At 57.7% G+C, this 17,174-nt stretch overlaps 1 protein-coding gene across 4 annotated transcripts in view; it reads left to right on the top strand.

Annotated features, from left to right (window-relative positions):
- RAI1 (retinoic acid induced 1) overlaps positions 1–17,174 on the top strand; it is a 100,336-nt gene that overhangs the window by 59,281 nt on the left and 23,881 nt on the right. The window lies entirely within an intron of this gene.

The raw sequence follows: 17,174 nt of genomic DNA, 5'->3' as shown, positions 1-17,174 counted from the left end.
TCCTGACTTGCCAATTGATGGGTATCTGAACAAAGATACAGCTGAGACTTGGAATATTTGTGTGTGTAAGGGATGGATTCATTTTGCTTGTCCTGACTCCTACTTTTCCAAAGTTAAAATAATAACGGGCACGGGGCTGTGAAAGCCTCTGCAGAGGGAAATCTTCCAGGGGAGGCTTATTTAATTTAGGAGTTATCGATGTGCGTGGTTTTATACTTAAAAAAGTTGCGGCGGTGCCGCGGTCGGGCGCCTGGCTATCCTTGCCGTTGTCTGCACGTGAGAACGCTGACTTGATGGATTTTCTTTCTTTTATTCGGTGGCTGGCGGGGCAGGAAAAAATGGATCTAGCAGATAACCCGAGGAATCGCGGGGTTTGCACATCTGGCTGCGCCTTTGGAAAGCCCCTTGGTGGGACTTTCACCTCCCGCTCCCTTTCTCCCACGGCAAATTTTGCCCCAAAATCCTCCGTTGACATTAATAAACAAACAAACCAGGGAATAACCAAGGAGCCCGGCAAGGGGGCTTGGAGCCTGCTGCGGGGGGTGGGGGGGGTGGGGGGGTGGCAGGGGGGCGTGTGCTTTTGTTTTAAATAACGAAACGGCGATGATTGAAAACATATGAATAGGATGCAATGCAGAGCGGGTGTGTTACGGGGGGGTAAGAGCTGGAAAACTGCTTATACGACAGAAGCGGAGCTTGAATGAGTGTGGTGAGATGAAAGGCGAGGGGTCTGTCCCTCACCCGGCTGCGGGGCTGCGGGGGGGGGGGCAATTCCCAAAGGCAGAGGAACAGTCTTGGGGTGGAGAAAATCGCTGGGGGAAAAAAAAAAAACAACCCACAACCTGGAGTGAAGTATGTGATTATATCCCATCCAACTTTGCCGACTGCAGCATTAATGGAGCTAATTGTACTCAAAAATAATAAAATCAGGAGAAAATATGCCTGTGCATGGAGGGGGGAGATGTGCGGGGAGCAGAAGCAGGTCCCGAAATCCTGTCGGCCCCCCAAAAGCGCCGCCGAGGTGGGTGATATTGAGGTGGTATGGAAACGTGGCCGGATTGTGTTTATTTGGGTGGAAATAAAGATCGAGCAACTGCCCTGGGGAGGGCTGTAGTCCCCCGGGAAGGGCTCCGAAACCGCCGGTGCTGCCCTTCGCTGCCCGCCCTTCGCTGCCCGCCCTGCCTGGCCTTGCTTTTGTGTTTGTTTGCTTCCAAGGAGGGGGGAGAAGGGAGCTGGGGGGGGGGGGCGCGAAGGCGGGGAGAAGCCGTGAGGGCGGAGAGCCGATTTAAATTGGACTTAATGGATTCCCAGGGCAGCTCTTTTAGATGAAAGTCAAAATAAGAGCCAAAGTGAATCTCAGCAGACCTGTCTGTTGCATTAGAGATGCAGCCTTCCTCTCCCTCCCTCCCTCCCTTTATTCTTTAAAAGAGAGGGGGAAAAAAGTGTTATCCGTACAGAAGACAGCATGGAGTTTCTCGTTCCTATAATGTGAGCTCTAATTGAAGAACTTGCAGCCTCTTGGGAGAGTCTTTACTGATCGCTGCTTTTGTTATTCATGCTGTGCTCTGCTTCCTTGGGGTTTTTTGGGGGGGCGGCGCAAATCTGGCTGTGCCGGGGTCAGGGTGAGATGCTGTGTCCCCCCCAAGCTGGTTCCATGGGCTGCCAGCAGGTAAGACCCCCCTGGTCTGCCCCGGGGGGCCATGCTGGGCTCCCCCAGGTAGGCTGGGCAGCTGCTGCTGGCTGTGCCGTGCTCAAGGAGGAGATGCGTGGCTAAAGCCCCCCCGGCAGCTGGCGGGGCGAGACGCTGCAGTCTGGCTGCGGGTGGCTCTCGTCCTCGCAGGACCCCCTGGGCCGCGGGATGGATCCTGCCTGGCATGGCACATGGGAACGGCCAGCAGTGTGGGGGCAAAGCTGGGCTTGTGCCTCCTGCCTGGTCTTACTGCAGTAGCGGGGAACCCCATGTGGCTTTGGGGTGCCGTGGGGTGCCATAGGGTGCCTGCCACAGGTCCACTTGGTGCAGTGGGCACAATACAGCCCTGCTGTCATGGCTCTCTTGGCCCACAGGGGTTTGGGGTGGCTCTCTGCAGCCAGTGTCACCTACAGGGGACAGGCATCGTGCGGAAGCCACATAGATCCTCAGCCCACCCAGGATGTAGAGTAGGTTGCAGTGACTGGGGTGGCTCTCTGCAGCCAGTGTCACCTGCAGGGGACAGGCATCGTGCCAAAGCCACATAGATCCTCAGGCCACCCAGGATGTAGAGTAGGTTGCAGTGACTGAGCCAGCAGGACCTGTGCTGGGCAGGAGAGGTGAGGTTCCCCCCTCTCCTGCCTTTTCCATTGCTCAGTACTTTGGGATGGGGATGGGCAGGGGTCTGGCAGATGGAGCTCCTCCCTACAAGGCTCTTGTCACCCCCACTTCCCCTCCCAGGCCCCCTTGGGTGGCCAGTGTCTCTGTGACCACGGGGAGGTGGTGGTTGTCCCCAAGCCCCATGTCCCCACAGCAATGCTGTGTGTGGCAGCGGACTGGTTTAGTGCAGCCAAAAGCTCTTGGGGTGCAAGTTCTTATTGCCCCCATGTCCCTCTTCCAGCCCTGTACACCTTTTGCGGCGACACTTGATCTCTTTGTGGATGAAAACAAGAGCCACAAGCCCCAGGGATGCTCTCAGGGGCATTTGGTGGCTACAGGGCTGAGTCTCTGGCCAGGGCAGGGGCATGAGCAGGACAGGGCTCCACCAGCCCATTGGCTTAGTGCAGAGGCAAAGCAGTTAACCCGGCCATCTCATCTCCCCAAGAATTGTGTATTGACCCTGACAGTGATGCATCAGGAGCGGCAGACTCTCCATCATCGATCCCTCTCCTCCCATCACCAGGTGTTGACACCAGCGGTCATGGAGCTGGCTTTAATTTCAGGCCTCTGGCTCCAGCGTGTAACGCTTAGCTGCGGTCCCAAGGTGCTGCCAGGCTTTGCAAACAAACACCTCTGCGGGCAGATTGCTGTCCCCATTTTGTGGCAGGGATGGCACTTGCCAGGGGTGACCAGCTGAGCCTGGGATGGGGCTTGTGGAGGAGCCAGGAACCCTGACTCCCAGAGCCATTGGGCAGGGTGACCTCCCAAGGCGGCATCACAGCCCTGGGTGGAGGACCCAGGGGGGCACCTGGAGCTCCTGCTTTGCTGGTCTTTGCGAGGAAAACCCTCTGGTCTGGGTCCCCCATGTCATCGGTGCCAAGCAGCAGAGGATGTGCCTGGTCTGGGAGAGTCCTGGTCCTTCTGCAGCCTTTGCCGGGTGACCTCATCTAGCCAGGATGCCACTTGCCCTCCCTGCCTCTGAAATGGCCACTGCCAAATCTGATGGGCATGTGATCACGTGTGTGTGCCACCCCACGGAGACCTGGTGGGGAGGGGATGTTTTTCTTGGGTGCCTTGATTTTGGGCAGGATGAAGCCGCTGGCGGGGGCCGGCTGGCACGCCGCCTCTCCTCCTTCCCAGCATCTTGAGATTTCCGAGACGCGCACAGCCAAGCTGAGGCTGAAAAAGCTGCTTGTGGTTCAAGAGCATCTCCTCGACGGAGGAGAGAGGAAGGCTTTTCATTCCTCCCTTTCTTTCGGAGCTAGCCGAGCTCCCCTCGCCAGTGCAGGGGCTCTTCCCGCTCCCCCCTGCAAGGGAACATTAAAAGCCAGGGGCAGCTGATATCTTGACACCCCGTCAATCTGAGCCTTTTACAGCAGCAGTCTCTGAAGGCTGGCACTCTGCTGCACAGAAGAAAACAAGTGAGAAGAGGGGGGGAGGCGAGAGCAAGCCTTTGCAGCCGGCAATCGATAATTGTAGTGTCAGTCACTGCCTAGGAAGTTCCCGCATCCCCACTGTCGCTGTCGGAGGGGGGTCGAAGGGGAGGGAGAGAGCTCAGCTCTGCCCCACACAGCATCGGGCATGGGGCAGCAAAGCAATCGCTGAGGGCGAGAGCCCGGCCCCGAGCAGGAGCCTCCCGCTGCATTACTCACCACTTGATGTAGCTTGAACCTTTCAACTCCCTCCCCTTGGGGATGGAGCGGGCTGGGCAGAAGGTGTCGACAGAAAACACTCCGCTTTCTTAGGTTTGAGGGTTTTTTCTTTTCCCCTTTCCTTCTTTTTTTTCCTTCCCCACCCCACTCTGCGTGTGCTTTGGGCTCTAATATTCTCCAAAAAATAGAAAAGAAACCCCAAAAACCCCAAGCCAGCTCCCCCTCGTGTGTGTCTCCGTCTTAGCAAAAGCTGAGGCAAAAGATCAAGGAATTCTTCCTTTTGTGCAGCTTTCAAGACCAAAGATGCGCCGGTGAAAAGGGGAGGCTCAGAGTACCAGGCACACACAAGTGTTAAAGGAGAGGCTTCCCTTTTGTCTCCAAGGCAATCAGCCGGCGAAGGGATCCACAAATTAATTAAAAATTGCTCTGTCTTGATTGAGTTATTCCTGCTCGCATCCCACCTGCCTATCAAAAGACTGGGAATGGCAGGAGGAAATTCCTATTTCTTTCCCAAACATCTCAGACATGTACTACAGACCGTCTCGCTTGCCTTTTATCCCAGACAGTAAAGGAAATAAAAAAGGAAGGGCTGGCATGGTATCCAAAGAGATCTCTCCCAGAGGATGCATCCCTCTCCTATGCTAACAAATGCTGCGGTATTTGGACGATTCGGAAGAAAAATGAACAGATTTACATGTCACACGTGGGCCAAATTGTGGTTGTAATTCCATGAAGTTGATGGAGATCCATCGGAGATTAATTTGGCCCAAGGTCTGGTGCTTGCTCCGCGGGGAATAGGCTGGATCTCTGCCTTGGTTGAAACAAGAGGTATTCAAATGGGTTTGTTGTGGCTGCACTATGCCCAAGTGGTAGAGGAGAGCAAAAATCCCAACTGGTTGTATCCCTTGTGCCAAAGCACCATAAATACACCTTGATATGTCAAGTCGTGCATGATCTCTACCGCGTTTACCACCCGGAACATTTTAAGGGGAAAGATTTATATGTAGAGGCTGTACAGAAGTCTCCCTGTGTGCTTTGCTAAGAGGCTTGAACTCCGTCCCAGCATCCTGATGTGGGGAAGCCTTTCTCCCCTCCTGTTCATGGGATTTCCACCCAAACCGAGCCTGCGCTAGGGCCAAGCTCAGCCTGAGCTTAGAAGAGCCCAGCTCCTCATCGCTGGCTGGGCTTGTGCCCGTGCAGGGCTTGGGCTCCGTTCTGGTTTGTGGAAGCATCGTCAGTCAGTGCCTCCAAGCTGGATTTGGGGGGTTGGTTTGCTGCTTTGCAGTCAGACCTTGCTTCCTCCGCTTTATTGTCATCTCCGCTCTTAGTCACCGCTCAATGCCTCACCAGGGGACACCGCTCCTGCTGCATTTATGGCAGCCACTAAAATTGGCGCTCGGTGCTTGTGCTCCGACGGGGAGAGACACTGAGCATCAGGGAGGCTCTGCCCAGCTCTGCTATGGTCCTCAGTGTGGTGTGGGGCATGCAGAGGAGCTGCAGGGCAGACCGGTCACTGGGTGGGTCCCCTGTGCCAGGGATGGACCTCTGGCTCCGCTGGGTCCCATCCGGCTCATGTTGGGAGGTGATATGGGAGCAGTGCTGAAAAGGAGCAGCACTGGCCATGCTCTCAGGTGGAGGTGGCCAGCACGTAAATGAAAATGAGATGCTCGATAAAGTAGGAAAGAATAATTAAAAACATTCACGGCTGCTGGCTCGCAAAGGCGCGGACTCTCACTGATCCAGCGAGGCACAGCCGTCCCCCCCCCCAGACACCACGTCTTTCAGCTTGGCTGTTGCTGACTAAACCCCCACACCGCCTTGTCCTGTAATAGCGTGTCCTTCACCATGCCTGTCGCTATATGATCTATAGGACAGCGCTGGCCTGTTCATACCACTGCCTTTCACCAGGCCGGCGACTGGATTCTCTGGAGGAGACTCTAGTCCTATCATAGCATGTCCTTCACCATGACTGCTGCTGCGCGAGAGACACGGCAGCACGGGGCTCTAATACCTTGTAATTCACTGTGACTGCTGTGGCAGGACCTGCACCGTGCTGCGCTGCGGCAGCCCTTCAGACCCTTTGGCTTTTGCATCTGCTCTCTGGCTTCGGAGCAAGGGCTGGGTGGGAGGGGACACGTAGTGGGGGGACCTTGAAGGTGCTCTGGGCTGACAGCCTGCTGTCCAGCTCCCGGTGGGTGCAGGGAAGGTGCTGAGCATCCCTGGGACACGGTCCTATGCTGCCTTCTGGGTGGTGTGCAGGGTGAGGTCCCCATGGAGAGCAGGTGCTGGGGGCCAGACCCTGCCTGGGCAGGGGAGAAATCCTTGTCTGAGTGTGCCAGGGTGAGAAATGGCCCTTAGATGTAAGAGAGGCATCATTCCTCTGGGTGGTTCTCGGGCAGTGTAATAAATGTCAAAAGCCCGGTGCACACAAAGGAGAAGGGGACATTTGGCTACCGAGCACGTTTGTTCCAGGAGCTGATTTACTTTGAAGACTTAAAGGGTTCTCCGATGCTTCCCTCTTCGCTGGTTAACCCTGTTCCTTTGCCAGTTAAATAGAAATGCAGTTGCTGTCAATAAAGCCCTTCTGGAGGCTCCGCCGTGGACATTTGCCATGTCGTTCTCTTCCCCACGGAGGTGCTGTGCCAGGTATCACGCCCTCTTCCACCAATCCAGTTTGGCTCCTCTGGGCAGGAGGTGACTGTACCCGTGAGCTTTTGCTGCTGTGATAAAGCGAGGGTCCCCACGAGGGGCGAGGGTTTGCTGGTCAGGCAACGGAGATCCCCACTGCTCACCACGTTCCCTCGGTGCACGGAAGAGCCAGGAGCTGCGGTGCCGCGGCTGTGCACGGCGCAGGGTGTGGGCGACCGCGGCTCAGCCAGGAACCGGATTCGGGGCTGTTGCTTTGTGTTGCTGGGATTTCTTTGCAGGGGAGGCGATGCAAAGCCGTGCCAGGAGGCTGGAGCTTGTGGGAAGAGCGAGGATGAAGGAGAATATCCTCGGAGGGCTCCTGGGCTGGGAGAAGGGCACATTCGGTGATGATTCAGGCAAGGGGGCAGATTTTTGGAGCCAGCGCTTCCCTGCAGCACGATGCTTAGCAGCAAGCACCAGTGTGCGGCATTGCCAGAGGAGCCGTCAGCCTGGCGATGGGAGCCTGCACTCTGGTTTTCCGAAAGACAAGGGTTTGCATCTCCCATTTCGCTCCTGTGCAAATTGGCAGCGAAGCTGCTGCTCCTGCTTGTACTGGGGGAGGAGAAATTTGGCCCAGTGGCTTTTCTTCCTCCCGTTTCCCTCAGCAGCCTGGGCTACATATCTGCAAACAGCTGTAAGAAGAGCAGAGATCATTAGCTGGAAGGATCAGATGAGATAGTTTCTTAAAAGGATTGTCTGATTTCTCTATTGATCAGCCTGATTTAAAAGGGGGAGTTGGGTCAGAGGGCATAAATTATCATTGAAGGAGGGGTGAAGGCCTCAAAGGCTGTGCTGCACTTAGCTGCAGTGCTGAGGAATGTGTCTCTCAGTAGGGACGTGCATAGCTGAGCACCGTGGCTGCCGGCCAAGTTGGGTCTCCTCTACGCTGAACTGGGAACCGAGTCAAGGGAAGTGCATTTAAACTTGGTTAAAGATCCTCTCTTCGCCAAACTGGTTTCTGCAGCCCCTGCCGGTATTGCAGGGGTGGGTGTCTGGAGTCATAGGGGCAGGGGGTGCAGCGTGTGGCCCCATGTGAAGTTTGGGGTGCGGTGATGGGTCAGGGGATCCGCGGGGTCCTGCTGGCTGCAAGCTGCCTCCCTCCCTGAGGAGAGGATGCTCTCACCCCACAAAGACCTGCGACCTCTCCCTGGCTTTCCCCAGGCTCCATGTGTGGTCTCCGACGAGATGTTGAACCATGGGAGGTTTCTGCCTCCCTGCCTATAAAATGAAGCTAATCTGCAACCTGAGGTTGCTGCTTTCGCCGTTCTTGTGATCGCTGCCCAGGGCTCCCGCATCTTCCTGCCGCTGGAGTCACAGGACTCACAGCCTTTGCTGTGGCCCCCCCGACCCGGCCCTCTGGCTTACGGGAAGAGGAATGGGAAAACATCCAGAGAAAATAAGACACTGTCCCTGTTGATTGCCAAGGGTCCGGTTTGGGGAACGCACCACATCGCCCACAGCAGCTTGTTCTGCAGCAGCGTGGATCCTTGCTGCACCTGTGGAGCTCCCTGGACGGCCGGGGCTGTAGGAGCGTAATTACTATTCACTCAAGGTACAGCTCCCGTAGCACACGGTGCCACAAGCTGATTACAGCGGTGGCGCTGGGCAGGGAGCGCCCATTCCACCACCACCCCCAGCTCCTGGAGCTCTGTCTCAGCCCTCACCACCTGCACGGCATCTCCCCAGCCAAGCCCGCTGTGAGCCGATAGGTGGTTCTTGCTGGTTTGGTGCCCAGTGGAGGTTTTGGCAGAAGCAGGAGGGGCTCAAGCCTGGGGCAGTTCTGCAAGGTGAGTGAAACACATGGCCAGCCCTGTGCGTCATGCTTCTCCTTTCCTTACCTTCATCCTCATCCTCATCTTCAGGATGGCAAGGCCTCCTGTGCCCAGGTGGGCATCTGTCTCTGCCTTCTCCTGGGGTTTGCATCTCACACCTCTGGCTGCACTGGCCAGGGATGGTCGGTGGGGATCGGTGACAGAGTTGTGCCACCCCAGCAGGACATGAGCTAGAGCCAGAACAGGCTGGCTGGTGAGGCGAAGCTGCAGGGGCAGTTGTGGGATGCCACAACATCCTCTGATCAGGGTTTGCACCCTTTCCAGCCCCAATGGGGTTTGTTTCTCTTTTATTTCTGGCTGTGCTAAAATAAAACGATGCAAGAAATGTGGTTTCTGGAACATCATCAGGGTGAACACAAGCAGAGCCGTTCCCAGGAGCTGTGGGCAGTTCGGAGGTGCGCCCAGAGCAGTGCTGTGGGGAGGCTGACACAGCCACACTGCCGGTGTGCCCAAGCTGGGGACATGTCCCAAAGGTGGGTCCATCTGCCCTTTCCCACTGGTGCTCCACATGCCAGCAGTGCCGCCGGTGCGGCCAAGGCTGCTGCCCACCCTGGTGCTGCCCATCCTTTCACTCCTGGCCTCCCGTGCGCCTCGTCCCCACGCACAGGAGCTGTTAGGGGTGGCAGCGTGGCGGTTCCCCGCGGTGTGCGGCTTGGGGCCGGGAGTGGGTGAGCCAAATTGTTACCGTGGGTCACCTCTGCTAGGCAGAGAGCAGGGGACCGGCACCCCAGCCCGTGGCATGGCTGGATGCGGGCAGTGCTGGGCAGAGGGATCGGACCCAGCGCCAGGTCAAGCCGGGTGGTGGGGGCTCGCGGCAGCCCCGCTCCTGCCGAGGAAGCAAGCGTCTCTTCCAAGCATCTGCTTGGCGTTGGCCTCCCGGCATGACTGCGGTAGTGGCCACCGGTGAGTGGCGGCTGGGCTGGCATTATCCTGGAAATGTCAGCTGAACGCCAGCCCGTCGGTGAAGCGCCAGGACGCAGCGGGAGGCGGTGACTCGGCTTGCTGGCATTGGCTACCATTTTAGAGGAAATGTGGAGCGGCGGGTAATTATTTCTCTTTCTTAATTGAAATTTCAGCCTCAGTGGTTTGCGAGAGCGGGCGGGAGAAGGAGCACAGGCGAGCGTGACACGAACACGGGGCTCATCGTGGGACAAGGGGAGGACGAGCGTGCTGAGCCCATGGGTTGGCAAAGCGTCTCACAGCTCGCACAGGGTCCGGCACCACCGGGAAGGGATTCCCACAGCCTGCGGCATGGCCTGCTAATGGCTGCAAAATAAAACCAACCCCCAAAATGCAGAGCTTTTAATTTTTTTAAGGGGGAGGATGCTTTATTGTTTCTTTATTCCTCTATTTCTGTTTTGCTTCGGATGGAGGGCCAATTAAATGAAATTACGCGCTGCAGTCTGGCACCCCGCGTCGGCTCGGAGCAATCAGGTGTAACGCAGCATGGCTGATGAGAGCCAATCAAGATGTATAAATGAGGTGTTGACATTCAAACAGCAGGTACTCGCGCCGCCCAGCCGCAGCCGCGCTCGCGGGCTGTCGAGCCCGCACCACGGATTCAGGCACAGGGCTGTGACAGGCAGCAAAAGGGCTGGTGCCCGATGGGGCAGCCGCGCTCTGCTTTGGCTCCACAGCCGTGGTGCATGAAACGTGATGGCGGGGACATGCCGAGCAGCCCGTGCTGGGGTTGGTGGGCACGAAGGTGGGTGGTGGGCATCCCTGCCAGGGTCTGTTTGGTGACAGCCCCTCTGCCCGGTGCCAAAGCATCAACGCATCCCATGGTCAAGGAGATGCAGCAGCCACCAAGCCCTTAGCACTGCTCCGGGGTGGTCAGCAAAGGAAACTGCTGTTGCTTTGGGGAAACTGAGGCACAGGGCAAGCCGGTGGAGAGGGGCCACAACACCAGGGCCTGGCTTGGCCCTCTGGGTTTTGTGTTTCCGTTGCTGAGGTCAGCTTTGCTTCTGCAAGTCCCCGGGATGGAATGGCAGCGGGACGCATCCGTCCTGCATGGAGATCGGCACTGCCCAGGGACCGTGGACAGGGACCTCGCTGTGACCGCCGTGCTGGCAGGTGCGGGGCCAGCACCCTCCAACGGTTTGTCACCTGTGGTGACAAAACCTCTCAGGCTTGCCATAGCTGCCACCGCAGGATGCGGTCCCCTCACTGGGAGGTGGGGGGCGGGAAGCTGCTGGCATGGCAGCACCACACAGATCGGAGGAGTTTGGAGGCCGTCCGGGGAGGATAAAGCAGCTCCGTGGCGAGCAACCTCATCAGCGTTTCCTGTCTCACGATGAAGAAATCGCATGTGGTGAGAGGCTCTAAAAATAGGCTCAGCAAACTTTTAACCACATTTGCAGATGTTAAAGGTAAAGCCAGAGCAGCCCCAGGGGAGAAAACATCCCCGGCCGTGCCTCCCCGGCGTTAACCCTCAGCACCGCCAGCCGTGGCTTGGAGCTGGCACGGCTACGGAGGAGCCAAACCGGAGGGCAGCAGCCCCCGGATGGGCGGTGGGGCTGAGCCACCGTCTCGTCTCTCCTCCGCGTCCCCATTAAGCGTGCCGGGGAGGACATTAGGAGCAGGAGCACGTAGCAGCAGGCTCTGTCTAACAGCACTGCCGCCTGACCCTGATTTGTAGCAGGGCTGAGCGGGGAGGTTTGCTGTAGCGTTACAGCTCTTCCTGTGGTAATAGCCGGCGAGGCGTCGCACGCGCGGCACTGCCAGCGGCACGGCGAGGCCGCAGCCGCCGGGGCTGCCGGGGTGGCAAGGGGAAGCTGCCGTCTCTGGGTCGTGGCGCGCGTGCTCGCCAGGGGAAGGAGGGGCATGCAGGGATGCACGCTTCAGTGGCACAAATGAGGTTGCCACCGGGGTTGCTTCTCCCCATGGAAGCGGTGCAGTGGCAGGGAGATGGCTGGATGCCGCCTGTCCCTGTCCCCACCGGTTCCGTGGCCCCGTGTCTGGTGGCTTGTCCCACACGCTGCAGCGGGTGCATGCCAGCGGTGCTGCCAGCCCCTCACCGCCTGCCCCTGTGTCACATCACCAGGAATGGAGTCACCTGGGGACAGCGGCCAAGGCTGCCGGGTCCTCCCCCAGCTGAGGCATCAGCTCCCTGATGGCACCCAGGGGACGTTGTTTCACCTCCCCAGTCTCTGCCATGCCAAGGGTGGCAATCTGTCGGAGGGTGCCATCCCCGTGCCTGCCAGCGCGGTGGTCATGGCAGGGTCCCTGTGCACCATCCCGGGCTTTCGTGATCTCTGTGTGGGGACAGATGTGTCCCACTGCCGCGCATCCCCAGCTGCTTGTCCCCAGGGGCTTGCAGAGACAAAACTGACCCTGGAAACGGAATGGAGATACCAAACCCAGAGGGTTGCGCCAGGCCCTGGCGTTGTCCTTGTCTGTGGAGGGCTGGTGAGGGGCATTCTGCCCACGGGAGGTGGAAGAGGCAGCACTGCCTGTGAGCATCTCTCCATGGTGCCCTGGTCCCCTGTGCCAGCCCCTCCAGCCCAAGCAGGCAAGAATGAGAAACCTTTAACCCTGCAGACCTGGAAGGCTGGCTCAGACCATTGGAAAGACGAAAAAGCCAGAGAGAGGGAACAATTCAAGGGAAGAAAACAAGATTCCTCACATTACCTTAGTTGCCTGATGCCTGATGCCAGCAACTTGCAGGCCCTTGGCACCTCTCGCATGCAGCTCGGTGCTGGCACACGGGTGGCGTGGCTTCATCTTCAGGAGGGGGCTCCCTGGGAGGTTTTTAATAGCTGCTGTTTGTGCAGTGGCTGGGGGGAATCCATCGCTTTCTGTCTGCCATTGCCTGGCTTCACCTCTCCTTCTGCCTGCACCTGCTGCATCCTCATGGCTGGGTTTGGGATGATGGTTTGGATCGTCATCAGCCTTTACCTGCAACCCTGAAGGGGAAAAACTGCCCCTCAGCGTTTTATTTAGCTAAAAAAACCCAAACCCCAAACCAACCCTCAAGCAGGCACAAGCTGCATGGTGCCTCACGGCCGGATGGCCAGGGTGCCGGGGGTCCCCAGGGGTCTCTGCAGGTGAGAGCCAGCCAAGTTTTGGTGTTTTGGCAAAAGGCATCACCTTGCTGGTAGGAATAGTAACCAGGAGGGGGAGGGGGCCAGGGCAGGCAGACAAGCAAATCCGTTTTATCAGACGTCGCATATTTTATGAAAGCACATTTCAGCTCTTCAGCCTCGGAAAGCTTTTCATACCCTTTAATTTTCTAATAAAAAGGAATTACGTTTGCTGAAAAGCCAGTAACAAGATTCACTGTCATTGTCTTTTGTACAGACCATAATTCCTGGCTTGGGCTCCTGCCTGCAGCCCTGTGGTGTGGTCCTAGGTGTGGGTCTGGGGTGCTGGCAAGGGGGTGCGGGGGGCCACGGCCATGCCAGCAGTGGGCAGGGGAAAGTGTTGCCGGCAAGAGTTTGTGGCAAGCACCCGGGGATGAAGGGAGCGAAGGCAAGCATCGCGTTTGGCTGCAACTGCGGCGATGCCTTTTGGTGCCGTACACTGAATGTGGCTCCCTGCGAAAGCAGTGTCTGGTCTCAAGGCGCACCGAGGTGGTTCCTGCTGGCTGCACGTGGCTGAGAGCGTGGCAGGTGGGACGGCTCTTGAACCAAAACCCAGTGAATTTAATGGCCCGGTCCCTGGCCTTGTAACCACGAGCTCAAGAGTGGTGTGAGGGCCCGGCTAGGCTGGTGGCTGGAGGACAGCTTTCCTGGTGTTCGATGTGGATGGGGCAGGTCGTGGTTACACGTGTGTCAGAGTGACTGGGTCTACAGGTGGCTGAGGACAGCGAGCCACGTCCCCCGGCTCTGTGCTGGCAGCGTGGACCTGGCAGGTGAAGCCGGTGCTTCCCAGTCATGCCCTGCCTGCCCGGAGCATCCCTCCTGCGGGGTGCAGGATCCAGCCTGCAAACAGCAGCCATGGCACGTCAGAGCTCGGCAGGACCCAGCTTCCCAGGGCGCCTCTGAGATCCCACTGACCACGGGCAGTGCCAGCAGGCGAAGTATGCCTGGGTGCCAGCTGTGGCATGGCGAGCAGCAGCGGGGTGGCTGGGTCCAGTACCAAGAGCCACCAGGCCCCTGGCGCATCCTGACAGCACTTGCTGCCTCCGGAGAAGGGCTCCCTTGCTACCCACTTTCCTCTGGGTGTGCATCTCCCTCCAAGCGCTCGAGCTGCAGCTCTGCCTTGGCCGCGCAGGCTCCCGGCTGGCTGCCACGTGGCGCCAGAGCCACGATGCCGCAGCCGCCGGCGCTCCGTCTCCCTCCGAGTTGCTCATTTGAAGTTTCAGCTTGCTGGCTGTTTTCATGCAGGGAGGACGCAAAACCAGCCCGCAAACACCAATAAATATCTTCTACCTCCTCCCCCCCTCCAATTCTCATTTTCATTCTTACTTCCCAGCTGGTTTTGGGGGGGAAACGGGTTTTCAAAGCTTTCCGTAAACGTGTGTAACAATAGGAAGCGTTGCCTTTTAGCCTGCGGCCGGCACAGTTTTAAATGAGGTCCCAGGTAGTCATGGTTACCTCTCCTCTTCAGTAAGAGATGACTTTTATTTCCTGCCTTTTGTATTTGCACATCTCAGATATACATTCTCCTAAACCATAATTGGTATTCACCGATAGACGGGGACGCAGGAGCGAGCTGCCACAAGAGGGGATGAGCCAGATGGACGCAGGGGGTGTCGAGGTCTCCAAGCCCCCAAACATCAGGAAATCTTAATTTCAAGTCATTTTTCCTCCCCTGGCAAGGGCGGAGAGGCAGACCTGCCTCTTTGCAGCCTCAGGGCTTGTCCTGATCCCACCTCCCTCGCAGCATCCTGCTTAGCCTGGATGCTGCCCTGGGATTCGGGATTCACCCTGCCCGTGAGCAGCGGTTCCTGCAAGGCTCTCCTTGCAGAAGGGCTCCCCATCATCTGCTCCCAAGCATCCTTCTGTGGTGCTGGGCTGGGAGGGTGGCAGAGGGGCTGCCCTGTGCCCTCCGGCCCTGGGCAGGGTCCTGACCTCACAGGCACGGGGAGGGGACCAACGCTACACCCTTTGATTTTTGGAGGTGAGGAGGGCAAGCTGAATGGTGGGGCTGTACACTCGCTGGGCACAGCCCGGGGAGTGGGCGTGAGAGGGATAAGCGCTCGGCAATGATTGATGAAAGATCATAGCCTCATTCCACAGGATCATTGCTCAGAGTGTGGGCAAAGCTGCGCATCCCAGGGGGACCATCGCCGGGATGTGTGCAAGCCTGTGTTTCAGGGCAGAGGGGATGGAAAGCCACATATTTTATGCCTTTTTTTTTTTTTTTCTTCTCTCTCTAAAGCACCAGGAAAACAAAAACCCAAGCTGTCTAATCAGAGACAAGCAGATTCCACCCACTTCCTTGGAAAACTTGCATTTGCTAGGAAATCATCTAGCTGCATTTACAGCAAGCAGAGTGCCCCAGCGGTAGCTCGTGCCTTTCTGGCAGGATGATAACCAGCGCTGAACAATTATTGCGCTGGAGCGGGAGCAGCAGACATATTGGCTTTTCTCAGCCAGCAGGAAAGAATTTGCAAAACTAAGCAGGCGACTGGAGCAGGTCGGATTTGCAGTGCTGGATGCGCGGTGCCGGGGATTCGCAGCTCACCAGATTTGCTGGTGGCAGCATATCAGGGACTTGCACACCGCACGCACCTGGGCTCCTATTTACGTGTTTGGGGGTTTTTTTGGGGTTTTTTTTTGCAAGGGAAGGGTCTGGTTTTGCTGCCTGGAAAATGCCTTTGGTTGCCAGCTCCCCCTGCAGACACTCAGCCCCCCAGGTGTGCGCTAGGGCTGGTGGGGAGAAGTTGTTTGCTTCTTTATTCCCCCCCCCCCCTTTAATGAGAAAAACATGTTCTTTTCGAGGAGGTTGTCCTTAAAAAATCCAGCGCTGGGAAGAAAGGCAGCTGGCTCTATGACATTTACCTCTGCGGGGCTGCGATTGATGTGCAGCACCTGGGAGCCTGTCCTGTGCCAGCCCGGCCGCCCGCAGCATCGCCGGGAGGAGCAGGGTCAGTCTCGGGGTTCCCGGGGGAAACCCTCCTGAGGCACAACCCCCAATCCCCACTCAGGGCAAAGCTCCTTTGCTCAGTTTTAACACCAGGCAGGGATGTATGAGATTGCTGGAGCAACTCCCATCCCGCACATGCTTTTGGTCCTTCCCCAAACAAAACTCTCCCTGACTGCAGGTCCTGCGGCTGCCCTCGGCTGCTGTGTGGACTGGGACCAGGGGAAGCAAGGACATCACATCCCTATGGCGTTGTTGGGTTGGGAGCCGGGCTCTGGTCCCGTTCCCCTCTGCCTGCTCACAGCGATCCCCTTCCCAGGTAGAGCGTTTCCGAATGGGATGCTCCAATGCGGCAAAGTGGCACGGCAGGGTTTTGGCATGGATATGAACCCCGCTCCCACTGCAGGTGCCACCTGGTAAGGACATTGGGGCAGAGCCTGGCCCGGGACACCCTACCCAGCCCCGCTTTGGATGTAAACTGCACATCAGTTGCAACAGCAGCTGATGGAGACTCCAGTATATTAGCAGCATTAATTAAGTTACAAAAATTATGCATGTTATCAGTTATGAGACGACCTTTCATAAACTCAGTTATTAAAGCAATAAAGCATGACCCGCTGGTCCTAACCAGTTTAATGGCTGGCTAAGAGCGCGGTTTTTCACATAATACTTTTAGCAGGTCATTAGCTGAGCAATAAGATAACACAAGAGCCTAAGTGATGCGTGCGAATGGCAGCAGAGGCAAACACATTGCTCGGTGGGGGGATGCAGGGCTGGGGGTCACCCGTCCTCCTTGCACGGGTGTGCACGGACCCTGGTGGTGGCTGCAGCGGGCGATGGCGGTGTGGCAGGTGCTGCCAGGGCTGCTGCCAGCCCACCTGTGCTGTGCCAAATCCCGGCGTCGTGGGGCAAACCCATTCCTGGGCTGCTGTGGGGCAGGTTTGGGGCTGGCATCATTCTTTCTGCAGCCCCAGCGTCACTGCCCAAGCCCGCACTGCGGAAGGGAGATGGGATGTCGTGACATGGCCACCCCGGGGCTCACGGCTGCAGCCCCGGTGCTGCTGTAGGACAGGAGACACGGATCTTCTGCAGGGCTGGGGCAGGGATGGAGGGGACCCAGGCTCCTCCACCTGGCTGGTCTTGGTGTGTGGATGATGCCGGTCTCGGCGCACGGACGGTGTTGGTCCCTCTGGGCTGAGACCCTGATCTGGGGGGCAGGTTGGTCTCTGTCTCCCCGCCCTGCCCACCGCAGCACCCTGGGGATGCACCACGTGTCCAGGGCCATCCAGAGGAAGCCACTGAGCCCCGGCCACCAGGTCCTGCTGCCATTACCGAGCACATCCCAGCCAGGTGCCAATAACCCTCCCTACCCATGGCTACGCCATGATACCGAGACGTGCTGAGAGCTGCACCAGCGCCACCAACAACCCCAGCACCCCCAAAGCGCCTTCCCCCATCCCCACCAGCCGTTTCCAAGCACTGACCCTCTCCATAAACAAAGGAGAGGGAGAGGGAGGGTGGCTGGCATGTTAATATACTCTCCCCCCCTCTTTTCCTCCCTTCATCCCTCTGGGAAAGGCCTTTGCAGATATAAGCAAACCTTGATTAAAAGCTGCCTGACAGGCA

The sequence above is a fragment of the Falco punctatus genome, assembly GCF_963210335.1.
Source record: "Falco punctatus genome assembly, chromosome: 4".
In the NCBI taxonomy this organism is placed as follows: Eukaryota; Metazoa; Chordata; class Aves; order Falconiformes; family Falconidae; genus Falco; species Falco punctatus.
This window is presented reverse-complemented; position numbering and strand designations above follow the sequence as displayed.